The sequence below is a fragment of the Aptenodytes patagonicus genome, chromosome 10, assembly GCF_965638725.1.
Source record: "Aptenodytes patagonicus chromosome 10, bAptPat1.pri.cur, whole genome shotgun sequence".
NCBI classification, from domain to species: domain Eukaryota; kingdom Metazoa; phylum Chordata; class Aves; order Sphenisciformes; family Spheniscidae; genus Aptenodytes; species Aptenodytes patagonicus.
The window spans coordinates 7,884,550-7,911,515 of NC_134958.1; the positions used below are offsets into that span (position 1 = coordinate 7,884,550).

Sequence of the window (26,966 nt, forward strand, 5' to 3'; positions counted from 1 at the left end):
GGGATTTCAAACAGAACAGGCTTATCCCGCAGTAGGATTATCCCTGAGACATGGCACCTTCCCCAGCCTTGCCCTCTAGCCATCCCAGGGAGAGGGGTCTCCAATGTAGCAATGGTCTAATATGTAAAGTGGAGAGATGAAGGATGTCCGCGTAATACCCAGTCATGCTGGGATTCCCTTCTGCTTACAGCTAGAAACATGCCTGTATGAGAGCAATTAAAAAAAAATCCCCCATGTAATGAAGAACTCTGCGAGAGAGCTGCAACTGTTAGGCACTGGGTTGGATTTTATTACCGTGATGAAATTACACAAGCTTCGCCTCTCCCCCTCTTTGCCTGCTGTGCAGCTTCTCGCTCTCTCCCCTTCTCTTTGCCTGCCTCCGCACACTGCCTCCCTGCTCACTTTGCAGCTGAGGTGGGGGAGACAGGGATGCAGGTAGGACAGGCAGCTCTGGGCTCCCTCCCAGCCCTGGGCTCCCTCGGCGGGGATCCCCTGGGCTGCATCATTGGCATGCAGCGCCCCGCAGGACTGCATCAGTGCTAGAGGAGATGCCAGCACAGAGCCTCGCTGCGCCACACGCCGCGCTGCACCGTGCAGGCAGCAGCACCGTCGACAACTTGGGGTGCTCAAGGTAAGAGCGGGTCGCTCCCTCTGCTTCACTGAAAAGGGGTGAGAGGCAGCTGCCGGAAAGCTGGCAGCCGGTGGGGTCTCGGTGCCGAGCGCTGGGCAGCCGTGGAGGCAGCTCAAAGGGCAGGGAAAAGCTCTCTGCAAAAAACTAAAACAAAAGATGCCACTGAAAACGAGGATGCTCAAGGGCAGGGAGTCGCTGTCTGAGTTGGGATGAATTGGTGGGAACCGTCAGGGACTCCGTTAGCTTAATGCGATTGGAGGGGTCAGAGGAGTTGCGAGGGAAGTAGCAATTTAAACTAGCCCCATTACACTGCCTCGCTGCCCTTGCTCTCTACAGAGAGCGGAGGAGCTGCTGTGCTTTAGAGTTTTAACTCGGGCTGAAGCAATTTCTAAAGAGTGCTCCTGGTGTGTGTCCAGGTTGCGGTGGGCTGCGGGGGGGAGAAGGAAAAGGTGTTTGCATGGGGGAAGGGGCTGTCGTGTCCGCACGGGAGCTGTGTGTGACTGTGTGTGGATGTGCCGGTACCCGCGCACACACCGGCCCCATTTACCCCGCTGGTTACCTCACTGCCAGCACCCATTTTAATTGTCCTCCCCTCATTATCCTCCCCAGTCTCCAGGAGAGCTTAAATGCAGCTAAAGATAAAAACTGCAGTTAGTCACCTCTGTCAGGAAGGATTAAATGAAGCCACAGAGAGAAAGTGATGATTTTGGGAGCTGGCGGGGCTGGCTCTCTGAACGGCGGCTGTTGTGGGACACGGGTTCTCTGGTGACAAGTTCCTGTGCACATGTGCATGCCTATAGCATATCCTATAACACATCCAGACATACATCTCTGCAGAGACTATTTTTCCTTTAGAGGACAAGTGTTGTTCGAGGGAGGTTTTCATTACACATTGCAAACTGCAGTAATATGATCCGTAACGCCAAGATCCCATTAAAAATCATGGGTAGGACCTGGCTCCACAAGGAGGTTACTTGCCACAGATGACCTCATCTCAGGAAAAAAAGAAAAAGAGTAACAAACCGGTGATTATAATGTGTAGGTGAGGAGCAGCGCAGTGCTCCGTGTGTGCTGAGGGGAACCCTCACTCTGTTTAGATCGGGTGCTGGTAAGCACATACTCGAGCTTATTGGTGTCCTGCCATGGGGAGTCATGGCAGAAATTACAGGTAGGATGAGAGTAAGTCATGTGTCTGACATGGCATGAAAACTGCTGTTTCATGACTCCTCTGGATCCTTAGTATTATCATTTGGGGGAAGAGAGAGGAAAAGCCTTAATTCTCTGGCTTGCTTAGCCAGGTATTGAATATACAATAATGCTGCACTGATCATCCCAGGCTGAAAGCACTGAGCCAGATGTCTGCTGCTTATTTGGAAACACACCTTAGTGCCTCTGCCCTAAATGACATGCAGCCCTATCACTTCAGGCAGTGGGATGCCCTTGGTCAGACTGCCCTGTCCTACAGGATAACCTGGAGGAAGAAGTGGGAGCAGAGTCAGCATCCAGGGCTGCTTCCGATTCTTCTTCCCGATGGAAGAGCCCTCTTCCACCCTCCAGCAGAAAGCAGAGGGGAACATCTCCCTCCCCTGCAGGAGATCTGCCACAGGCAGCAGTCACCTACATGGGCACCCTGGGTCTCAAGAGCTCCGCAAGGTCCTAGTTAGCTCCTGATGTCTCCCCTCTTCAGGGCCTTGCTGTGAAAGGCACGTCCACCAGTATTAGATGAACTCAGCTGGAGATCAGATCTGCAATGACACCTTTGGTTTTCCTGACATGATTTTGCAAACACGTAATGTGAGTGCGGGGGGAACCCTCCTGGAGCATCAAAGCCAGACACAGAAAGCAGCCGACAGAAGACAGCCTTTCTGCTCAGCTTGCCCGGTTATGAGAGGTCTGTCCCTATGCTATTTGCACCCATCTATGTTCTGGAACATCTCTGAATGAAAGTCACCGGCACGTGACAACTATTGATTGAGGGAGCTGAGCTGGAGGTGGAAGCCCAGCTGTCATGCCTCCTTGTGCCAGGCTGTGATGCAGCCCCCTGACCTGCAGGTGCACAGCTGGGTGCTCCCCAAAAGTCAGCCTTGTGCACACAGGTGATCTCTGCAAATCTGGCTGCTTGTCTGCAGGTAGGGTGTGGGCACCAGCTTTTGGAAGTGCAGTTCAAAGTGAATGTGAAAAATCCCATGATGAGAGTAAGAGCACATGACCCAGTATTTGGTACAGGGGGTACATGAGTTTAGTTTCAAACCAGGAATTGATCCAGCCTGTACCTGCAGGGAAAAGGCAGGATGCTGAAGATGCATCCCTTTCTTGCTTGTAATAACCTCTGAGCTGGGAGCATTGCTTTTGGGGAAATGAAGTGGGAAAGATGAAGAAGACAGAAAAATCCCCCATGATCCGTGATGATACTGTCCTGCCTGTACAGCACACTGCGGGACAAAACCTGGTGAGGCAGGTCTGGGTTTTGAGGCTCAGCCTGTACTTGATGCAGCATGAGCCCAGCTCCCTTCCTTGCCTGCGCTGAGTGCCAGCCCCCGGGTCCTCCCTCCTCTGCTCGGAGCTGTTGTGGGTGGCTTCTTCCTCGCCCCGTCACAAAGTCCTGGGGTTGCTAACAGTCCTGTTGGGGAAGCCAAAGCCGGCCTCGAAAATCCTCTTCCTGCACCGTCAAGTCGGCAAATTGATTTTCCAGATCACGAGCTGAACCTCTGAAATTGTTATTTTCTGACAAGATTATGGAATTACTCCCGTGCTAATGAACGCTTTAATGTTACAGTGACTGAAAGTCCCATAAGGACTTTAACAGCCAAAAAAAAGACGCTGTAGGAAAGGGGAGCCTGTGTTGGCTGTGTCAGACCTTACTTCACCATCTGGGGCAGAGGGGAGGGGGAAGATAACTGGAGTTGGAAAACGACAGAAGGGCGAGGAGAGACATGTGGTCTGCCAGGAAGCTGCCAAATCCATCAGGGATACCTTCTGCAGCTCCCAACTTGATCCCTCTTTCTGCGAGGGCGAGCAGGGAAGGTAACACCTTACCTATTGCTTTTCCTTTTCAGCAGCTCTCTGGCAAATACCCGTCCCCTCCAGCAGTGGGGACAACTCAGCTCCTGGTGACCTGCCAGGAGAGCCCCGAGGCTGGGCGGCAGAGTCAGGTCGCCATCCCCGGCTCCCGGGGGGCAGGCTCTGCAACCTGCTGCGGGATTATCCAAATTCAGCACTTACCCTTCTACCCTCCAGATGCGTTGCTGTCAGGCTCTGTAGCTCAGGACCGTGACACTGGTTTCCAAATATACAGTAGGACAGTACATGCCCTGACCCCACCGAAGGAGTCTGGCATTTATTAGGGAGAAAACATGCTTCTGGGGATGAGTCTGCCACAATCCTGATGGCTTTCACAGAGCCACAGTCTCGCCTCTGCTTTACTAACCCCAGTTTTATTGGACCGTAACTCCATGGGTTACAACCGGGTTGTCCTGGATTTGAGCGAGAGCAGAGTTAACCCCCTAACACAGGACTGGGAAGCAGTGCAGGGAAAACATCTCCATGACACACGAGGTGCGACGCAAGGGGAAGGCTGGTCTATATTTAAGTAAGGGCTCTGCACAGAATGGGTAATCCTCTTTCCGTGAATTATCCAGCCTGGGGATTAAACTGCTTTAAACTCCCCCCAGGCCTCCCCTGCGGCAGCCGGGCTCGGAGGGAGCTGGGGGAGCAATGGGTGGAGGGAGGGAGGTGCGGGCAGGTTGTTGATGACTCATTTGGCTGCTGCCAGCCTTGCCAAGAGCTCCGAGAGGTTACCGCAGGCCCAGATGCAGTGACACGCGAGTGACGTGCAAGGCGAAAGGGAACATTGTGGCATCCTGATTAGGAAAGAACATGGAGCTTTATAAATAATTGTGGAGACGAGGGAGTGTGGCAGCAGGTAGGAGGAGGGACAAGAGACCCAAAGCAGCAGTTTTCCAAAGTGTAATATCCTCGCTAGACTTTTTCAAGCTGTTTCTCTAACCAGAAAAAGGGATGCTTTTTGAACTGCAGCCGATACATCTGAGAAGATGCTCCCAACCCACCTGCTTGGGCTGGCTCTGCAAATGCGATTCTGGGGATGCAAGTCAGGTTCATCTATTTGGAGTGCGAATGGATCGCTGTCAATACTCCATTAAAATGTTGAAGGGAGGCCAATAACACAGCTCAGGGACAGTGAGGGTGTGGGAGGGAATGGGATGTGAGGAGGGAGGCAGGCTGGATTGCACTAAAACCTGAATATTTCACTCACAGTCATGGGGCAAATGCCCTGTGCGTAGAGAAGACAGATTTCTGTCCTTTACCTAGTGCACAGCTGCTAGAAAAAAGGAGTCCTGTCACTAATCTCACCCTGGGGACTTGTACATGCCATAGAGGAGACGTTCTTGTCACCCCTACATGTGGGTCTTGGGACAAAGCTTTGGTGGGGAGAAAAATGAGAAAGGCTCAGCTGTGCCACGCCAGGCATGGCTGACACCCAGTTCTGCAGGGATGCCAAAGGGGCTCTTCCTCCCGGTGCCGAAGGCAGTGGAAAAAGGGAGGGATCTACTTGTGAAGCAGGAGCAAAGTCCTTGTCTGGGAGACTGAGGCAGCTGGCACCACTGATTTTCTCTATCTAAGTTTGTGGTGGGGCCACTCTTTTTCCTCCCCTAATCTCTAGAAGCTGGGATCGATCTCAAAACTAGTATGGTTTGCCTTCCTTCACTCAGCTTTCCAGGCTCTAACTAAGAAATCAGTGCAAGGTTTTGATTTCTCCAATTCTCTTCGCATTTTACTGCTCCCTCAAAGTCTTGTCACCTTGTCCCGTGGATGCTAACCCTGTGGACCCCCACCGTACAGCTGAGATCCCCCAGACTCTCCCTGGCCACCCTCTTCCAAACTGATGAAAAGTCGGGTTTATTCATGGGGAAGTTAAGTGCACCAAGGCACTTTATTTTTCCTGTATTTAAATAAATTTATTCTACTCTCTGCTGCTTATCCTACATAACTTAAATCAGGATTTCGACCCTATTGTATTTTCCCCTGCCCAGAACTGGGACAAATTGAAAGCCTCGTCCCACTGTTCAGCATTCCCACTTTTACTCACATCATCTAGAGGATGCCATTTAAATAACTTCAGGGGAGTTTGAGTTGAACAGGGAATAAATGACTGGTCTCCCCACTCACTGTTAGGAAGGGAAATACCTTGGCTGGCCCTGCAGCTCCTGCCTTGCCCGGAGACATAGGCAGAGTCAGTGCAAAACCTGGCTTGTTTCTGCATGTGAAGTTAGAGCTAGAAATCACTGGAGAAAGCCTGGATGGAAGAGGGAAAGCAAAGAAGGGAAAGACCAGGGAAAGTCTTTGCCTTTAACGTGAGCTAGTGTCTTTCCTCCCTGTGTCGAATATCCTCAATTTCCTGTTTAACTTAAAGTCAACACATCTGTCACGATAGCATCTCCCACTGCCTGGTTCCCCCAAGCCACCCCCCTCCCATCTGCTCTCCCTCCTGCCTCCAGCCTCCCTCCGCTCCTATTGCTTTGTGGCTGGGGGGGGGGTGTGTGCATGCGCCTGTGTTTTCTGCTGGCTGATGGACTTTTCCATTGCTTGTGCTTCAGTACCTGGATGCGGTCACAGCGGGATGATCGGCTTGGCTTGCAGAGCATTTACTTCTAATCTCCGGCTTGTGACATCCTAGTGGAAAGGGGAGACCCTTTCAGGAGCAGCTCCACGGGCTAGAAAGAGGAGACATGGCTGGTGAACGGCTGTGATGAAATATTTCCTAGTTCTGGTAAGCAATATTTTTCTCTTTGGTCCCTTTCTGGACAGTCTGGATGCAAAAGTAATAAGGCTTAATGGGGTAAAAGGCAAAGAGAGGGCAGCTGAAAAAGAGACAGAAAAAAACAATGAAGCCCGTTCGGTTTGTACTGAAGCTTTTCCAGGGGTCAGTGCTCATCAAAGCAATTTAATTACTATTAATGAGAGGCTGGGAGCCGAGCAGATCAAACAATGTGTGTGCCTAGGCAGTCGGAGCAGCTTTCACTCGCATGCAGTTTCATCGCCCACTCTGTATCTTTTTTCCTCCGTGATTTCCAGCTTGGTCTGGGGCACATTAGGAGCTCATGGCCAAGCACCAGTGGTGCTCTCCATGGGGCAGTCCTACGTGAGCCGCTACCTGAATGCTGCTTTTTCTGCCTTATGCTCTTTACCGCAGGAGTTTTGGAAGGTCGATCATGAATTCTTGCCCCTAAGTTGATGCATAAAACCCTTCAACTTTTCCAGCTGATAAACTATCTCCATCATGAAGTCTAACTGCATTTTTCCCCTGAAACAAGTCCCCTAGGTGCTGCGAAGAGCTGATATATAGAGAGGTGCAGATAAGATGTTTGGAAGGCAGAGGATCTAGCTGGACTACACACTGCTGGGACTGTGAGCTATCTGATGTCCTGGACATTGGCTTACTCTAAATGAGAGGTTTATCTCACAGGACTCTCAAAATGGGCGTCCTGCTTCTAAGTTGAGTGACAGCAGAGCTCTTACACTAGGGATGAATTTAGGGCCCTTGTTTAAAGAGGATCAGGGAATAATAAACCTAAGAGCAATCTTTGCAATCTGGCTGTGTTGAATCTGCAAAGGTCTGTACATAACATACCTCTGTTGACAAAAAACAAAGGAAAAATACAGTGGTGAAGCTTTGGCGATTTTGCTGACAGGTACAAAGCTATGACCTTCTTGACAGACCTGTGTTCCACCCAAAAACTGGTGCAAAATTTGGTTTGGGGATACCAAAACAAATTCTTTCTGGATTTATTTATGACAGGCAGAGTCAAAAGCTACTCCTGGAGGACATTGCAGAGATGATTTGTTTATAAAAATATTCCTCTCATGATGTATTCATACAGAAACCGCCACTTGCTAAAAACTCATGCATTTCCTACTCTTTGATGTTAGATACTGTGACACTTAGAGTGGGGCGCTCTGGTTATTGTGCTTATTCTAGAGCAACCTTGAAGTTTCAAGCACCAGTTACATTAAATTTAAAGAAAAAGATCCCCTCCCTCTCCTAAGCAGCAAGTTTGGATTTTTGTTTCACGTGTGTTTCAGGGTGACAATCTTTTGTACCAAATCTCTGTCTGGCAAACAGTGGGTGAAGTGAACACAGGGAGGTGGAAGGGGCTTTGTGTGACTCTCAATCCCAGCACTGTGCAAGAAGGAGAGAGTGCAGGAATTGCCAGATTTGTCTTTGGGGGGTTGATGATTGTATCTGTGCGGAAATCCTCTTAGAGAGGACAGCTTTTGCTTCCTCTAACCGCAACACCATGGTTTGTTTCAAAACATTGAAAATCCTTCATTCCGTGTTTCCTGGCAAAACACTTCTGAGCACCTACAGGAAAATTGTTTTTCTTGTTGAATTGTCTTCTAAAACCTGCAGGAATGTTGATGACAGAGTATCTTTGCTGTCAGGTTTGTGTTTGTGTGCACTTGACTTTTCTCCCACGTTCAGTCTGAGATGCTGGCCAGTGGTGACTTGCGTTCCTGGTCCCTGCTGCAGTGCTGCCTGGAAGGGTTAATTTACCCTGTGTAATTAATGGCTCTGTAATATTTATAAAGAGAAAATCCTCATACCCATCTGTGGTAATTTTGGTACATCTGCCAAGACGAAATTCTAGGGCCAAATGAATATTACAATATGCTAGATGTACAGATTTTTATAGCATCCCAAAGATATTTCCTGAGAGATGCTGATTTGATGTTGGGGAAGTGAAGGACAGATCCTAAAGTCATTGTCTCTGGATGGAAACAGAATTGAATGTGCCACAGAATTAATGAATGTTATGACTTCTAAGTGAATTTTAGTCTTTTCTCACGGACATTTGGGCTATAAAGGATGGATTTCCCTTGTGAAAAAATCCATTTGGTAAGGGCAGGGAGTCATATGACATCCTAAATGAAGAATACTCCAGATCATTCCTGTGAAGATACTTGTTGTCAGTGTCATTATTTCTTCAAGACAAGACAATCAAGGAGATGGAAGATGAAACCTTTCCTTGCCAGGGAAACTTCCACATTATTTGATTGAAATTGGAATCCAGTCACCTCATGCTTGTCTCTCCAGATTTTTCTTGCCACATCTGCTAAATTACCACCAGCTATTTGCGTTTTAAATGAGAGCTTCCTCCCGCACAACCCATCTGCTCAGCCTGTTTGTTCTTCCCGTGCAGTCACGACTTTGTGATCATGTTTATGTCAGTAAAAACGCACCGGTGCTGGGGGGAGAAGGAAGAGGGGGACAAGGTGGCCTTGCAGATTCCCTTGGCTGGGTTAAATTCAAAAGAGGAGTTGGGTTAAAAAAGGGGGAAGAACCTCATATGAAAGAGAATTAAGCTAGGGAAAGGGAGCCAAGAATTTCAGGACACTTTGAGGACAAATCTTCTCTTTCTCTAGTACTATCCTGGTGGATCCTTACGATTAGACATCATAGACTCTCCCACGTCTGAGGTGACAGCTCACCTGGACATGTTCTTGACTGCCTTAATGCTAGGGAGGAAGAAGAAATCAAGGCTTTTCTTGCTTGGAGGTGGCTGAAATGTGAGAACACTTTATGGTATTTTAATCTGCCTCAAAAAAGTGGAGGGGCTACAGGTTTTCAGAGGTGTTTTCTGCTCACTTTGGTGTGACAAACCTGGGGATATGACTATAGATATAGAGAGATATGATAGAGGTCTACAAAGTTGTGAGTGACATGGAGACAGTGAGTAGGACTGTTGACTATCTCTTCAAGTCCAAGACACAGGCAACATCAGAACCAGCTAATAAAAGCCAGGTACAGATCCAAGATACCTCTACCTAACCGTTCAAATGTGAGGCAGTCCTGGCACATAATCTAAATTACCGCCTCCAAATAATAAGCACTACTATGGCCAACATGGCTTCCAGACCAGAAATGCCCTATGTCCAACCAGCTTGAATCTATCTGTACCCTTTATATCGATGTCGTGGTTTAACCTCAGTCGGTAACAGCACCACACAGCCGCTCGCTCACTCCCCCCCTGCCCCCGGGTGGGATGGGGGAGAGAATTGGAAGAGCACAAGTTAGAAAAACTCGTGGGTTGAGATAAAAACAGTTTAATAATTGAAATAAAGTGATAATAATAATAATATGATAATAATAATAATAATAATAATACACAAAACAAGTGGTGCACAGTGCAATTGCTCACCACCCACCGACCAATGCCCAGCCAGTCCCCAAGCAGCGGCCCCCCCGGCCAGCTTTCCCCAGTTTATGTACTGAGCATGACGTCCCATGGTGTGGAATGTCCCTTTGGCCAGTTTGGCTGTGCCCCTTCCCAGCTTCTTGTGCACCTTCAGCCTTCTCAGTCGGTAGAGCATGGAAAACTAAAAAGTCCTTGACTAGTGTAAGCATTACCTAGCAACAACTAAAACATCGGTGTGTTATCAGCTTTGTTCTCATCCTAAATCCAAAACACAGCACTGTACCAGCTACTAGGAAGGAAATTAACTCTATCCCTGCTGAAACCAGGACAATTGATAAGATACAGATACTGACAGTGCTTTGTAACATGCCCCAGAGAAAAGAAAAGCTGGACGTGCTGAGATGTACTCAGCTGTGTTTTCTTATCCTGACTCTTATGGGAGGGTGGGAGCAGGATAGCTCCCAGACCCCACAGCCGTGAGGGTCCCATGGACTGTGTGCCAGAGATTTGGGGTGTCATGACTTGGCTTAGCTCAGCTTATATGGCAGTCATTCATGCCTGGTGTTCATTTTCTACAATGAGAAGGATCATTATAATGAGTGGGATCACCCACTCATGGCTGAAAGCAGCCGTTTCTTAGGTGGAGCAGTGCAGCCAGGAGAGCAGAATATGTTATATTCAACGCTGGAGATGCTGGGAAAGAATCAAAACCAGTATGTGAGCCCTAAAGCAGTACTTTTGACTGAAGAAATTGCTCATGATGGCCCATGCATGGACACAGCCATCTGCGAGATGCCCTCTCCCTTCTCCTGCTTCGTGGTCGCTGTTGTCCTGCCCAGGAGAGAGACCCAGCGCTTTTGCATGAGGACTGCGGCAGGCCTGATGCTGGGCAGGCTCCTACAGGAGATGCTGCAAGACTGTGTGGCAGCTGGTTCTCAATGATTTGGTGTTTCCAGTTAAACTTGGTGTTTTGCTGTGATTCACATCAGCTTTTGTGGGAGATGGGTTTGGAGGAAGCTGGAATTCATCTGCTCCCAGCTGGGTGATGGATGGATTTATTCAAGATCTGGTTCCCACCGTGTTGCCAGCACAGCAGCTGCCTCCCTGGCCTCCCGTCCTCCCAAGCCGACAGCAAGGGAGAAGAGCAGGTATCCTCAGGACAAGGCAGCCCTGGTATTTCCACACAGCAGGGCCCTGGGCACCATTGCAACATGGAGAGTTTCCCAGTCCTGTCCTGAAGACAATCCCTGTGGGGTGTTTTGTAAAATGTAAGAGGGTGAGTAAAATCCCTGCAGGAGATTTTTTGACCATAGCTAAAGTGCTAAGAGAGCCAGCCTGCTCCTGCATGTGATATGTGTGTTTTACACCCCTCCTACTCTCAGGGACTGAGCTCCAGTACTGCAGTGGTGGGCTGAAGGCAGGTCCTCTGCCAAGACACAAGTGGTAACAGCCAGGGACTGCTTCCACCACATCTCTCCAGGCAGCAGGGGAAAACCTTCCCTGTGGGACATTTCTCTTGTCCTTATGGCACGTGGTCAGGCTGCTGCAGATTTGCCAGCTTTAACTGCTCTAATTATTGCAGCTTACAGGTTCCTGACCTCCTGAGCTCATACCCATGCCCTTCTTGGGCATGCGCGATGCTCCTGGTGTCTCCCCTCTGCCTTGGCACTCAAAGGAAACCCCTGTAGACGTGGTGGTGGTGGCTTCTTTGAGGAATCTTATTTATGTAGCAGCCCTACAAGTAGTGATGGTCCTCAAACAAGCCTGGTGACATCTAGTTTTGCAGCTACCAACCTCCCCTGAGGCACGTTCCCAGAGGGATTAGCACAGCCAGAATATGAGGTTAGAGGCAAATTGAATTGGATGCCTCCATGATGATGATTGAGGGATTGGTGAGGTTTAGGGGACAAGAATGGAAGTATGCAAAAATACTTCTCCAGCTGTACTTGGCACAGAGAATCTATTGCACTGGGTACTCATACTGATGGATAAAAGCTCCTTTAGATTTACAAGCTATCCCTGGGTGGGTAGATCCTGGGTTTAGTCTCAGGGCTGTAAATCCAGTAAAATAAGCAAAATTCCTCTGGACTTATACCAGAATAACAGATACATGGGCTATTATGAGGGATGTGGCACCTCATAGTGTAATAAACACAAAACGTGATCATTCTGCTCTCCGTACATGGGGTCCAGGGCTCTCTCTGCCCTGATAGATGGGAAGGAGAAGAGGGGGTGGTTTGGGCTCATGGCTGCTTGGGGCCACAGGAGGTGTGGGCTTTTTCCAAAGCCCTGCAACAACTGGGAACTGGTTCTCAAATGCTTTCAGCCCACTGCAAGGGAGGAAATCTGACCCTAATTCCTCTCACCTACTTCCACTGAAGCTCAGAGTGGGCAGCAGCAAGATCAGCTGCTTCTTGGGGGGGTACCTTTGTACATACTCGCAGACCAAATTCACAGATATTTTAGCAGGGCTGTCTCATTGCAGGGATCTAGTGTGCATTAATTATGAGCATGTGTAGATGAGGTGTTAAATGATTTATACACAGACCCAGATTGAGAAATCCCAGTGGTTTCTTCTCCTGATATGTAGCTGCTGTTGGCAATTAGTCAAGCTTTCCTGGCATTCAGGAGGAGCTGAGGAGCCTTTTTGCTTGTGATACAGACCCAGCATTGCCGGGCTTGGTGGAAGCTGAACCTCTTCAGTGAGCCAAGGCTAGTTGTGACCAACATGAAAGGAGCATGGAGCTCATTTCCAGCAGGGTGGGTGCATGCATGATGAATCCTGCCGTCACTGCTGCTGCTTATTAGCCCTTCTGGGGACTGCGGCGATGCTCTGACGTCGCGCCACCCTTGGGAGCATGGGGAATGCCTTTTGCATTCTCAGAGCCAGAGAATGGCAAATCAAAGTGGAGTAATTTTAATTAATCTTGTATTTATTATTTATCACTAATTGAATGTGCTTTCAGTGCTTTTTTTTCTTCTTTTAGATAAGGGTGTTTAGGGTTGGTTATTAGTATCTGTTTTATAATGCTAGTAAGATAGGGTCCTTTGTTCTTAGGAGCTCAGGCACTGCAAATCATCAGAGATGCTGCCTTTGCTGCGGCCTGCCCATGGGTGCCGGGCAGCACGGGCACCTCCAGCCCAGGGTGTCCAGCAGCAGGGGCGGGAGAAGGCAGAGCCTGAGGGGGCTGCAAGGGGCTGGGGAAGGTGCAGGACTCAGAGGCTCTGGTAGGAAACGCTCCTGGACCATTTCTGACCAGAAGGCATTTGGTATTTTGATACTTATGTTTTTGAAAAGCCAGCCATGACGACTGACTAAAGCAGGACACTTCAGGGGCTCCTTCTTATGGCTTTATTTTAAAGCAACGCTTCTTTAGCGTTGGGGCTAAAAGCAGAGGCTGCAGAGCCAACCCACTGAAGGATGATGTCCTTTCAAACCCTCTCATCCCCCTAACACACACAGGACAGGCACTAAGGGAATGAGGAAAGATTAAGAAAAGCCTGAATTTGCCCACACACACTGCAAAGCCTTGTCTGTAGCCAAGACTTACACCCTGCCTGCTTTAAAACCAGAAAGAAGTGGGAGAGAGCTCAAGTCCTGCTGACTTACAATTACAGGGCGCTGAGCACAGCAATTTCCCGGCCATCAGTAGGAAAGAAAGTAAGATTTACACCTGGAAGGCAGTTGAGAAGTTGGAAGAGAGGAATGAAAAACAAGGTGCTTCAAAGCCATGCTGTTTGAAAGCTGCCAGGGCTAAAGCAGCAGGCTGAAGCGGGGCTCCCGTTTGGCTTTCTACCGCAGCAAGTGTGCAAAGGAGGCGAGTGCTCAGGCCGGAGAGAGGCTCGGTGAGGACGGGAGCGCTCACCCCCCCTCGCCCGCTCTGCGCCAGGCAGCTGCTGCCAGTCCCCGCTGTTTCAGGCCATGCAGCTGATTAAATATTGAAAGGTTTTGGTTGCTGTTGCTTGAAAGCTTCTCTCTGGATGAAAATGAAGTTAATGTGAGGACAAGTTTGTGCTGGTGCAATTAGTCTCTGTTTAAATATGGCTGACCATAAACCGTCCAAAAATAGCTTTGTGGGTTTTAACGTAAAGGCAGCGTTAGGACGTGGGTTTGGGTTACTCCTTTTTGGAGCCAAGGTGTGGGAGAGCTCAGGGAGGGGGGTACTGCAGATGGGGGTCAGGCTGAGTTATCAGAGAGACCCTGTGGCATTCAGAGGCTATTACGGGTGCTCAAAGGCTGGTTGTGACGGGAGCTAATGCCTGAGGTTTGTGTGTTCACACAGCAGCCTTGCTCCAGGCTCACGTCCCACACACCCCCGGCACCCTGGGAGAGACGGTGATGGGTGGAGATGCAGGCAGAGAGAGGGGAGGGAGAAGGGATTTGTTATGAGTTATAGGATTAGGAAGAGGCAGGAGGAGAGTTGGGATTACAGATAGGGGCCAAAAGTGGACGGAGGGAGAGACGAAAAGGGTTGACGTTTCTGGGAGGCTGCTTATAAACAATGGGAGCACTTTGTGGAGGATCGGCCACCAGAGACCTCGACGAAACTAAGCGGTGGAAAAGGGAAGCCAAAGGTGGAGGAAGAAGGTCCTTTACCAACTAGTGGCACAGCCAAATCTCAAAGATAGAGGAAATGTTGCTTTCAGGTGGAAGTAGAATAACTGACTACTTTTCTGCTCCCCAGCCAGGCCCACTATTGCACTCTCATCTTCTGAGAAGACATGAAGGGCATTTTCCAGCTTGTTAGCTGTGCACAGTCAGGGGCTTCCTAAACTTTATCGCTTGGTGCCTTCCTGACAGAGCACCGAAGGGTCAAGCCTTCATGGTCCCCATCAGTGGGTACTAGAGATTTCCCATCACCCCCTGAGCTTTTGGATAACCTGAGTATCCACCTATGGAGGTCCCAAAATCACTAGTAACACCCATTCATGCTTCCATGGGTTTGTACAAAATTGGTTCTTTTCTGCATCCCGCCCCAGTGAGGATGCAGCGATTTCGAGCTCTCAGTGGGCTGTGTACTGCAGGGAACATCACAGCAGGAGAGCAGCAGGGCTTGGCCTGAGACATTTAGTCACTTTGAGTAGTCAGAGAAGACACATCTGAGCTGGAAAAGAAGGTTCCCTTCATTGTCTGAGTGTCCAAAATAGATGTTCAAATCTTCTCTCCTGTCACCAGGGAAAACTTTGGTAAAATCTCTCTGATCTGGTTAAGTATAAATATATCCAGAGAATGGTTATCCACTTGATTTTAACGTTGCTGTAACCTGCACAGATGCAGGGTAGTCTGCGACCGAAGTACCAGGTCACCCAGCAGGCAGACAGGCCATCCAGCCTGGGGGAAAAGGGCAAGCTGGGTAAATAGCTGCTGGTCCCACTGGGTCACGTAGAGGTTCGGGCAGAGAAAGGAGAGGCAGCATTTCCACCCCCCCTGCAAGGGGAATTTGGTCCTTCCATTGGACTGCATTTGTTTTAATATATAATCATCACTGAAAATTGGTTTCTGGTTGTTTTCACCTATAAATTCAGTCAAATCTGCCGTAATTTTACTAAATATTTCTGGAGTTTGATGGTAGCATCCTATGGTAAGGAGTCCTGTAGAAACGCCTGTGAGTAAACATACAAGCAAAGCTTTGCTTGCTCGCAGCCTGAGTGAACTGGACACTATCTGCTAAACCCAACAAGGAATTTAGCAGCTATTTTTTTTCAGTAGTCATGAAAAAGGGAGGATATTTATCTTTCTTGTTCAGACTAAGATGGTACATCTGCAGCAGAATTTGCTGTTCACATTTTTATTATTCTTTAGAGCTAATTGAAACTTGATTTAAAAAATTATATTAATCAGCTCAGCTTATAGTAGCCATTGATCAGTTCCTAAGTGTTTTTTAATGGTGTTACGTGACAATTGTTAATTGTACTTGATTAGAAGAACATAATCACAACAAGGCTGATGGTTGGATTCTCAGCCGAGCAAATCTGGATTCATCTACAGCCCTGAGGTTCTGATCCATAACATATTTGAAATCAAATTAAAAATCCAGTGTTATTAGAATGGGATGTGTGTTCATGGTGAAAGTCATATGATATAATTTTGGCATCTTTTTTGTTCTTTCAGAGCATCTAGTGTAGCTGTTCAGTTTCAATTATTTTTTCCTAATTGTTATAAAAAAGTTGTCTTTGCACTGGGAAGTATTCCATCTGGAAGTCTTCCAAAACAAAATATTTCCTTTGACATTTAAAAATCAAATTCTGAAACAGATTTTTATTCCTACTAGATTTAGATAAGCCCTTTGATTAAAAACCATCCAGAATTTCCATCTCCAAGCAGTATACTGTAAAATGCAGGACCTGATAGCAATTATTGAATTAACTATTGTTGTTGTTTTTTTCCTCATACCTGCTATGAAATAATACTATGGTTTTGGCAGGCTTACAACATCTGAGACCGTGTGGCTCAGCGGAAGAGTGTGACATGTAAGAAAGAAAGTGCCGTCTATTACATCTGTGCTACACAGCTTTTCCCTCAAGTGGGAAATAACGTAGGGTCTGCCAACCCCAAAAAGTTGCAAAAAAGCTCCCCATGCCAACGGTTCAGACATTTCACAGGAGTCTTGGTCTCCTGTGCATCTTCCTTGCCCAGGACTAGCTGAACGAGAGGATTTTCCCCTTTTGATGCTCTGTGAAGGCAGCAGCCCAGGGGCTGTGGGATGGGGGCTGAGGGCAGAAGCTGAGCCCTGCTGTGCGCAGCCTACTGCTCTCACCGAAAGGAGCTCTTTAACTGGTGGAGGACGTGGCACCTGATTTATAAGAGGCAACCTTTGTATTCTTTGAGTTTAGCAAGTCTAGTTGTTGTCCAGCTTCTTCCTTGCTTTCATTTCTCCTTTCTTTCCGTTTAAAGTGCATGGAAGGGACCCACCATGGAGGGATCTCTCCTGAATGGGAAAGGCTATTGCGGAGGGACGGCTGCGGGAGCGATAGCACAGGGCTCGGGGCCATCCACCCACAGACATCCACCTCCCCGCCGGGGAGGCGGTGGGTGCTTCAGTGGCCTTTCAACAGCAGCAAAATGAGCAGCTCCTCACTCTGCCTTTACAGCAGGCTGGGCAGCGGCAGCTGGTGGATCCCTACCCCGTGGGGGTACAGGGGATAACGGAGCTGCTTCCTTGATTAACTCTGGCAGCAGCTGCTGAGTTAATTAGTGGTCAAATCTAGGGTGCTGGCAAAACGGTATTACTAATTTGTCCACGAATGCAGCTTGGAGCTGGGAGGGTTTGGAGTGAATTTCATCCCCACCACTAGCGAAAATAATTTTCAAGATCTGTTTCAAAATGAGTGTTTGAGCAGGAGATGCCACGGCTGTTTCCACTGTGAAATTCCATCGTGAGATTCAATCTACGTGAGATTTCAGTGCAGAGTCTTCCTACATGGCTTCATTTTGCATCCGTCTGGCCCTGTTTGCTCACGTCTGGACTGCCTTGCCTTTGCCAGGGGTGCTGATTCAGGTTTCATCTTCCCACAGAGGGGGAATCTTGCTTGCTCCAAGCGAGGGAGATCAGGTTAAGCATGAGAGGCTCCTGCGAGGTGTCTAGAAATAATTCATTTACTGTGGTTGCAGAAGCAGAGGCTTGCCCTGACCAGCCATGCATGGTTAAAGCACATAAAGGCAGAGACCTCTCAGGATCCAGCTCACATGCAAAGGACAGACGGGATACACGAAGCCTTTAGTAATTTCACAGGGAGCAACCACTCAGGTTTGTACGCACTCAGAGCATCCCAGTGAGCATGCCCTGCAGCTGGAAAAGAGCCGTTAACAAATGTTCATTACAATAGTAACCATTTAGCCATTAGCTTGTCTCCATGCTAAGATCTGTGCATCAGCGACTCTTTGTTTCCTGCCAGTTCCAGGTATACAGATGTTTTCTTTGGCGGGTGTTATGGAGACTGTAAAGGGTTTGGATCAGGATATTGTGTCTGTGCTGTGTCTGCTTTCATCAGATGCTCTTTCTAAAGGACATCGGAGACAACAGTCTTCTGAGTGGGTGATGGAAAAAAGGTGGAGTGAAAAGGGAGAAAGGTTGTAAAATGGAGTTGCTTGTTCAGTTACTGCTCAGTTACTGAGCACGGAGGAGGGTTTTTCTTTCTTTTTTCCCAGCAATTGCTGTGTCAAAGTGTGCATATCAAAGTTTTACTGAACAAGCCCTTTCTGCACCCTTATGCAAAACATTTCTTGCTTGAAGACGGAGACAATTACTGTGCATGTATTTACCCAGCTCTAGGAGCCTGCCTAGCTCCTATCTATATTTCATGAGTCTCGACACTCCCCGAGGCTTGCCGCACTCTGCTCTGCCTGCAGTGAAGTGCTCCTCAACTGCAAAAGCAATAATGACTCAAGAAAATGCACAAACAGATGAAGCTCTCTGGATTTACCTCCCCCAGCAGCCTTGGCCTTATCCCCTTAACGCTGGGTGGCATTTGGATGCTCTTTCAGAGCCTGCCAGCAGTCAGGCACACGTGGTAGCCACTGGCTGGTGCTCAATCTACCTGCCATTGGGCTGACGTAGAAAACAAGCTGCTCCTCACACCCTATGCAAGTTGGTAGCCAATAACAGTACTAACCCCCTCCTGCCATGCTCTGGTGTCTTTTCCATCTTTAATTCATAGAAGGGTTAAAGCAAGGTCTCTTACATCTTCTGGTTCAGCTGTACAGCCAGCGCAGGGCTCACACTTACAGGATACTTCCCAGCAGTTTGTCTTTGATTTTCAGCAACCCCAGTGATGAAGTTTCTGTCTTTCCCCTTGAGGTCCTGTCCTTCAGCCCCAGAAATATTGCTGTCGGGAAGCTTTGTCTAAACTTCAGCATCAATTTGAATTTCAGGCTTTCACATCTGCTGCAAATGCCCCAGCTCCTGGCCAAGCCGATCTCTCATTCAGCGTGACTGGGAATAGATGAGTAGGAATGCAGCACTCCAGCTCACTCCCCTGGTATACTCCCCATGCAAACGTAGCCAGCTCTGTTTGAGAAGTAGACAGGGTGGGGTTTTTTGACTCGTTGATTGCTTAGAAACTTTCTTTTTATTCCCAGTTGAAATGTCTTTCCAGCCAGTCCACACTCTCCTTTTTCTTGCATTCACGTTCGATTAAGAGCTTTTTTTTGTCTGTTTTCTCTTCCACTGCTCTCAGCACAGCTGGGTCCAGCTGGACAGTATGGACAGTCCATTTACACTATCCAATGAAGCCAATGGGTTAATGTAAAAAAGAAGCTCCCCATCTTTCTTTGGAGTACATGCTTAAAGAATGTTCATCCAAACATTTTATTCTCAAAAGAAACAAGATCTGTTCTGGACAAATTGGAAATGTTTGAGAAGCAAATGTTTCCTTTTATTCATTTTCACTGAAAATGACTGAAACCACTGCAGAATTCTGAATCCTTGGGGAAAACCTGCCAAATTTTGAAGAAAAATATTGACTGATATGAAGAAAAAGTTTATTAGCATCTCTTTTTTCATAGAAAACTAGACTATTTTTTGACCCTTTCTCCCTGCTTTATCTGCCTGAATGAAACAGACAAGCAAGAAGCAGAAAACACTTCAGACCGATTTTTTTAATATTCAAGGTTATTCCACTAGTTTCTAGTAGATTCCCCATTTGCTGGGCTCTCTTAGTCAGAATCATGTGGAAGAAACAATGTCTGTTCCTTTCAGCAGAGTTGTATTTTTAGAAGGGATGCAGAAAATAGAGGTAAGGTTATATTTCTTCAAGTAATATGTGGGCTTTCCAATGGTGCTCCCCTTTTTTTCTTATTTTGAATTTACTCTAGAATTGAAATACTGTGGGTCTTGACTGCTATTTGAACCCAGCTGTGCCTATGTGATTTCATTCTATTGCTTTTATTGTGGAAAGAACAAATGACACATCAGAGTTAAATCTTCAGTCGTTGATAGTGCAGCTTGCTATTCTTCCAGTTGGGATCAAGCCAAAGGAATAATCATGTTTGTCTATGCAATGCATCTCTCTCAAATCTGCAGTTCACATTGCTCTGGGATCCAAACCCAGGTGATTTTATGGCAGCTAATAACTGCTGTAATTAGGAACCTAATTAAATATCCTCTGATCTTACCCTTCTCAGAGTGGATCAGCTCAGGGGGCTGATTTGGATTCTCCATCTCTCTCTTCACACAGTCTCATACAGCAAGTAAAGCACAGATGATTTTTAGCGTCCTTTGAAGTATTAGATACTGCTCATCAGCATCCCGGAGCTCAGGGATGAACAGACCAGCAGCATGAGCCGATGTGGTTAGTAAGTTCCCACAAAGTATATTGAATGTGTTTAAAAAAAATAAATCACAGAGTATGACTGAGCTAGAGAGGAGCCAGGAAGGGCAGGAATGCTTTGCCACCTTCCAGCAGAGGAAGTCAGCAGCGTCTCAACCATCTGTAGCAGCGCAGCAGGCGATTTGTCAGGTTGGTGTTAAAACAACTCTGAGAAGGATCTAATCTGTTGCTGGGGGCAAGTGCTGAGGGTGCTGTACAGAAGGATCAGCAGTTTTGCCTTCACTTGGCAGCCAGGGTTACTCTACCAGAAGAAATCAGCGCTGTCCATGAGCCAAGGGAGCTCTCTGCATGATGTCATGCCGCAGGGGAACCCCTTGCTGCAGAGACCACGGGCAGCACTTCCCTCCTGCAAAGCACACAAGATGGGAGAAGCAGAAAGAAAAGTCAGGCAAAATTTCCCTGCCTGTACTGTGGGGCTGTGCGACCTTGGACTGGCTTTCAAGGAGAGGTGGGTACCCCGAATGAGCTGGGCAGAAGTGGCTGTCGATCTGGAGAAACAGCACTGAGGCACCCTTGGGCAAACATCAGGGATGAATTTGGGTTCACGAAGCCCCACTATGTTTTGCAATCCACTGTACGGAGTAGCACACTTGTGCTGGCCACTCATGTCTGACCACAGGGGTGTTCCCTGAGACTTTGTAACAGTCAGACACATAGCAGCAGACTGGGGACCCTCAGAGAGAATTTTTTTCTCAGCTTCCAACAAGTGAGGAGACTCATTTCTAAGAGAGCAGGTGGAGTTATTTCCCAGAGAAAATCCTGCTCATCTCACAGTAAAATTTCAAGGTACATCGCTTGCAAACAGGAAATGTCTGCAATCTTCTCAACCCTGCATCGAACTCTGGTACCCTAAATTCAGGCATTGTGCAGCTGGTGTTGAACAGAGACCTCCTGCAGAGCCTGGATCTCCACCAGCCTTGGAAGGAGAGTCCTGATAAGGACAGCTGGGCAGGTGACACTGAAGAAGCAGGTAAAGCTGTCACCTGCACTCTGTAGAGGATGGACTACGCTTTTAGCCACGAACTTTTACAAGAGGTATGGCCTTACTAAAACCCAAAAACCACGATGGGCCAAATGCCTCACCTGGAGGATGTTGTATCTGGCTCGGGTTAGTTTGGAGGTGTAGTGTGGGTTGGCCTGGTTTTTGCTCTCTAGCCCTGTGGAAAAAAATATTGTATCTGGATCCTACGTGGTGGTGAACAGACTTGCACAGCAGTGCATGGCAATGGAAAGCAGTGAGCTGTGAGTATCCATGTGTCGTGTTGGGGCAGCTGTGGCATGTGGCCCATGAGCACCTCCACTAAGGGCCACGGGCCAGGCCTGGAGGAAAGTCTGGGCACCAGCACTGCAAAGCGTGGAGGTCTGGGCAGGACCCAGCCCCAGTCATGGTTTATTAGTAACTATGGAAGCCTCCACTATCCGAGGCATGTCTGACCCTCAACTTCTCTACAGGGAAGCAAGAAACATGTTTTATTTGGAAATAAAAGATCCTTCCACAGACCAGTTTTAAACCCCATCTCATCCCAATCACAGCAGCAAACCCATTTACTGTTGAATAGAGACAGGCAGCGCTTGGCCCTTTTCCAGCACCGAGCTTAAAAGACAACAGGCACGTCAATGCCTTTTGCTCACAGCTCTGTGCCCATCACTAGATCCATTTGTGATTCTCACGCGTGCAGGAACTGCAGAGACTCGGAGCTGTCCTCGTTCCATATTCATTACCCGGATTTCTCATATCTGCACCTCGCAGGAGAAAGCTAATGGATGAATTTAGCGTTCAGGTAAAGCACCAACTTTACAGCCCTGAAAACCAACCTCCTCTACAGCACAAGCATACCAGTTTTCCCAAGCAACAGCCTCTGGCTGCCCTTGTCCAGCTGAGATACAACATTGTCTGCCTCTGTTCCCAAGCACCTCACAGCATATTCGGGAGGTAGAAAGCACTCAATCCCATTCCCAAAATGGGAAATAGAGGCAGAGACAGCAGTCATACAGAATTGTGTGACTTACAGAAATCCTGTTGCAGAGAAAGGACTTTGTATATAACATGTCCAAAACTGATACGTTAATCACGGGTCCATACTCCTCTTCCTACCATCACTTCCCTCCAGGGATCTCATGGTCAGAACTTGCCCCTTCTGCTTAGCCTGCAGTGAGAGGATCTGTTACTGCAGGCTTGGCACTGTGGGCTTCAGTGCTCTGGCTGCTTATTCCTGGGTAACCAGAAAGATTTTGCAGCCACCAGCAGATTTTGCATTCTTCACTAAAGTGCCATGAGAAAGCAGTCTTTTTCCCTAGCCAGTCTGGGTTAGATGAAAGGCTTGATATCCACTCGCCGTCTGCGGGCCATTCCCTGGCTCCCTGTCAAGTAAGTCTGATGTTACACTTTGACAAATAACTTTTGATCGTCATCTCCTTCTTGCCACTTTCTTCACCTGGGATATTCTATCCTCTTTCCCCTGAAGAGGCACTAGCATGATCTGCCTTGAAGTATTTGTTATCCCCTTGAAATTTGCCAGCTAATCCCCCCAGGCTCGTCATCTGGAGGACACCTGGTCTCACACTCCATTTCTTGCCTGCCTTCTCCTGTATATCATCCAGGATTCCTGCTTCTAGCAGAAGCCTTGAATTTATTTTATCTTAGGTTTACTCAGGGTGTGACAGACTGTACTTCTCTCCTCCCCCTCAGGAGGACAAGTCATTTGCTGTGATAGCACTATCTTCTGGTGTCATTTCTGTCTGAATAGTCCCAGTTTAGCTGGTCAAGGGAAGCCATTTCACAGCTTTTCTGTAACTGCTACCCAGGATCGACCACTCAGGGAACCCTCTAGTCTGGGATGTCCTCTCTGACAGTGGGCACCAGCAAATCCATCCAAGAAGCTCCTCGGTGGACAGTTACAGAATAGCCTACATCAGAGTGAAGTTCTCTTGATGTTTGCCTGATGTCTTGAAGAAGAACTTATTTCTCCCAGTAGGAAAAAAGGTTGTAGAAACTCAAATGAAACTCATGTCCTCCTTTCCCTTAAATACATCCAGTTCCCGCTTTCAATGCTGCCAAGGCCTTGCCTTTTATTCCCAGGTGCCCCACAAGTTAGTGTGTAGGTAGGGATTTCCTTGTGCAGGATTTCAATCTCTTGCCTTTCACATTTCCTGAATGTCCTTTTGTCTGCTCTTATGAGACTGCAAGTAAGTCCATCTCATTTACTGTTTTAGGACAAAGAGACTGATTTTTTTCCTTTTCTTCCCTATTGCTTGGAAACAGAGCCCACACAAGGGGTAAGGAAGGCAGATACTACATGCAGACCCTTCACCAAGCCTGCTGCCTCATCATGCCTTCCCTTCCACCCAACACAGGGCTCGGGTTCATGCTGATCTGGCAGCCGCTTGGCCGCCAGTGCCATCTGCCAGTGGGTGACTTCACCCAGTCCCGAGAAGGCATCTTGCAGAAGCGTTGCCAACTGACTTGGGGTTGAAGGAAGGAACAAAAATAGAGCTCTGCACAGTGGGGCAGGACGTGATCTCTAAAGCTAGGTGGGGATGGATAGTATCAACAGTAGGAGTAAGTGTGATCAACACATTTCAGGCTGCACTGGGCTGCACACTGTCAAATTCAGGAGTTCCCCTATGAGTACTGGGAAAAGTAGGAGCTAGAGAAAAGACCATGCTCTCTGATCCCACTCGTCTGCTCATCAGAAGCCAGGTGGAGGGACACTGCTGCGGGGAGGGTTGGCAATACGTGTACCCGAAGCCCAAATCCTAGCAAGCAGTCCCTAGCACGCTTTTCAAGAGTAGCTTTCCATGCTTTTTAAGGCCCGTTGTGCCTGGCTCTGCAGCACACAGAGCATGGCCAGCTCTCTTAAATCTCAGGACTATCAAAATGACAGTCAAAAGGATGGGCAGTGAAAACGGCCCTGAGGATCCTGGTGAGGTTTGATCTCAGTGCATCAGGACGTGGACTGGAAGCTGGATAATAACACACTGACAGATTAAATCCTCAGAAGGGGCCAAGTGCAGCTGCCCACCACAATCCCACAATACTCCTGCTGACAAGAAGAGCTGTGCTCCAGCTGAGGTTTAGAGAGTCACGAAGGGGAGAGGGTGTCCCGGTGCCAAATAACGTTTTTGCAGGCAGGCTAACGAGAAGTGAGGCCAGCCGACTGTGCGGGAGCAGACAGCCAGCAGAGAGGCACAGCCTTGAGCCCTGTCTGTTGGTGACATGCACCAGGGCACATGGTGACAGCAGCGGTGGGATACACTATATCCCTGTCTCCCGGCAGGGAGGAAGATGCTGAGTTCCTCAATGCTTCAATCTTGCTAAAAGCCATATTTCTCCATTAATGTCACTTCCAGGGAGATTGCAGCAGGAATTTCTGCTCTACAGCCCCTTGGCAGGCTTGAGCTGGGTCAAAGAGGGGCTTTGGGAGGGGGGAGAGCGATTCCCTTCATTTCAGTATCTGCAGGAAGAAGCATGTTCAGACCGGGGATGGTGAGGACCAGTCCCCAGGTCACAGGATCCTTGCCATCCCCAACTGCCAAAGCAGCTCCTTTGCATGGGGACTGCAGAGTTTCAGGATCTCTTTCCATTGCTTTTCCATTTTTAGGGAGCCTGATGAATATAAGTGTCTTTAACATGTCTTCTTTGGGTAGAGCTGAAATAAGAGGAATGGAAGGACAAGCTGGAAGTATTATTAATTCTGGTTAGAAACAGCATGTTGGAGGTCATTTGCAGGAGACTGTGCCCTCGTGAGAAAAATTTCAAGATCACAGTGGTTTTAGCGAGGACAATCTGAGTCCAGAAAGTTGAACTTTTGAGCTCTCCATCAGTGGTTACAAGATTCACTTTTCAGTTATGCATGTCTTTTTCCCTACACAATCTCTGACAGGTAGAGAAAGTAAGTTATTACAGCTATTTTGCAGACAAGGAACCAAGCCTAAGAGTAACTAAATGTCTTCTCTAAGGTTAATTTAGCCATTTGTGGCATTACAGAAAACTGTACGAAGTTCTTGATGCTGCCCAAGCCATCTTCCCTCTAACCAAACCTGAGTATGAATCCTGACAAACGGCTGCACCGGCATGTGTTTTTCAAACTGTTTTCTTACCCTTTTCATATTTTACAGAGGAATCACAGGTAAAACAGAAGCAGAAGTAGCCTGAATTCAACTCTTCTGGCATAAATTACACGGACGGCAATTTGACTTTAACTCCCGTCTGTACTGTCGCGCCCCTACCCACAAGCATGAGTCACACTAAGCAATAAATAATAGCTAAATCCTTCTTCTGCCTTGACAGGTGATTTTGAGAATTTTCTCTCTGCGTACACGAGATATGGTGCTATAGCCTGATGATGTATTGTAGCTATTAATTTTGGGAGATCAAGCTTTCTCATCATTAATGTCCAACCTGAACACAGGAATTTATTAGGCTGTTTGGGAGGCAAATGCACAGCCTTCTCACCGCTATGAAGTGGTATGCTTAATTGCTTTTTTTGTTGGTTTGGGTTTTTTTTTTTCTTTTACTGGCTCAAGGCAACATTAGTTTCCAAGACTGGGTACTCCAGCTGCTGTTATGCCTTCTCCTCTCCCTTCCTTTCTGACCTTCATCCTCCCACCCCCTGCCTTGTCCTACCTTCTTTGCTCTCCCTCATGCTCTGCTGTTGCTTTCTCTCGTTCTTTGGCTCCTGCAGTATCTGCTCCTTGTTTCAGTAGTTTCCTCCTCTTCCTCTCCTATTCAACAGAGGCACGAACATCATTTCAGAAGACTGTGAGACAGTAGATGACCCATGGCACAGCTGAGAACCACATGCCTTTGGGCTGTCAAGATACTGCCCAAGCTTAAGGCTCTGTGTAAATGAGCTGTTCTTGCAAAGAGCTATCCTAAAAACTCCTGCAGGAACAAGAAGGGAATATGGGATGCTTGGGAAAAAGTACTGCCAAGCAATCCACCTTTCCATAACATTAGGGAGCCCACTATTTGTGCTCAAATTAGCCATACTCCTCTTCTGCTGTATAGTGCACAAAAAACTGCTGGGGGCTCTTTTGAGTTGAAAGCCTCCATATGGGTCTAAAACATGAGTATAAATGTAGTGTGGCTATATGTGAGGTTTTATATTACTTGTTAAGTCAGTGCCAATATATTCCAGGCCCTATGGCAATTTTAGTTTGTGCATCTAGTCAATGAAAAAAAAAAATCTATTTTTGTGATTTTCTGCAAGATGCTTGTTTCAAAAGCAGGTTCTTCAAAGATCTGGGAATCTGAGATATTCATGGTACAGTCTCCCAGCTAAGACAAGCTTTGCAAATTCCCGCCTTACAGAAGAAAACATCGCTTTGTGGGTATGTTTTTTTTGTGCTGCAGTGATGTATGTGATGCACATAGTGAAACTGATAACCAGATAACAGAATCTGTTGAATGATCCTGGATGCTACAAAGTTCAGGTCTCCTCAGTAGCGTTTCATATCCAAAAAATGGTCAAACTAATCAAAATGCTATGAAAATGGATGGAGCAAAAGCAGTTGCTCCAGTATTTTCCCTGCTAAATAACCTTGAAGAGAGTCTCAGAGTGAACATCTCTTTAAATCTGCTGCTGCTTGCACTTGTATTTCTCCTCAGGCAAGGTGCATAACGAACAGTGCATTTGCAATTTTGAAAGCTGTTGTGGCCACAAAACAATTTTATTGGAGGGCTTACGCAAAAAAGAAAGGGGCTGAATTTAGTTTGAGAACCACCTCTCCTATTTGATCTCAGTCTTAGCATTGTAATAACTGTGCTCCTCAGACCTGATCGTCGAGCA

The 26,966-nt window shown here is 47.6% G+C and overlaps 1 protein-coding gene across 5 annotated transcripts in view; it reads left to right on the forward strand.

Moving 5' to 3' along the window:
- The first annotated feature begins 439 nt into the window (after positions 1 to 439).
- SV2B (synaptic vesicle glycoprotein 2B) overlaps positions 440 to 26,966 on the forward strand; it is a 66,289-nt gene continuing 39,762 nt past the window's right edge. For 3 of the 5 annotated variants that reach the window (XM_076347963.1, XM_076347964.1, XM_076347962.1), the window contains exons 1-2: positions 440 to 631; positions 6,247 to 6,419. The gene's annotated coding sequence lies outside the window, so the exon portion shown is untranslated. Of the gene's footprint in view, positions 632 to 6,246; positions 6,420 to 26,403; positions 26,509 to 26,966 lie in introns of all 5 variants that reach the window. The other 2 variants (XM_076347965.1, XM_076347966.1) reach the window with 1 other exon arrangement.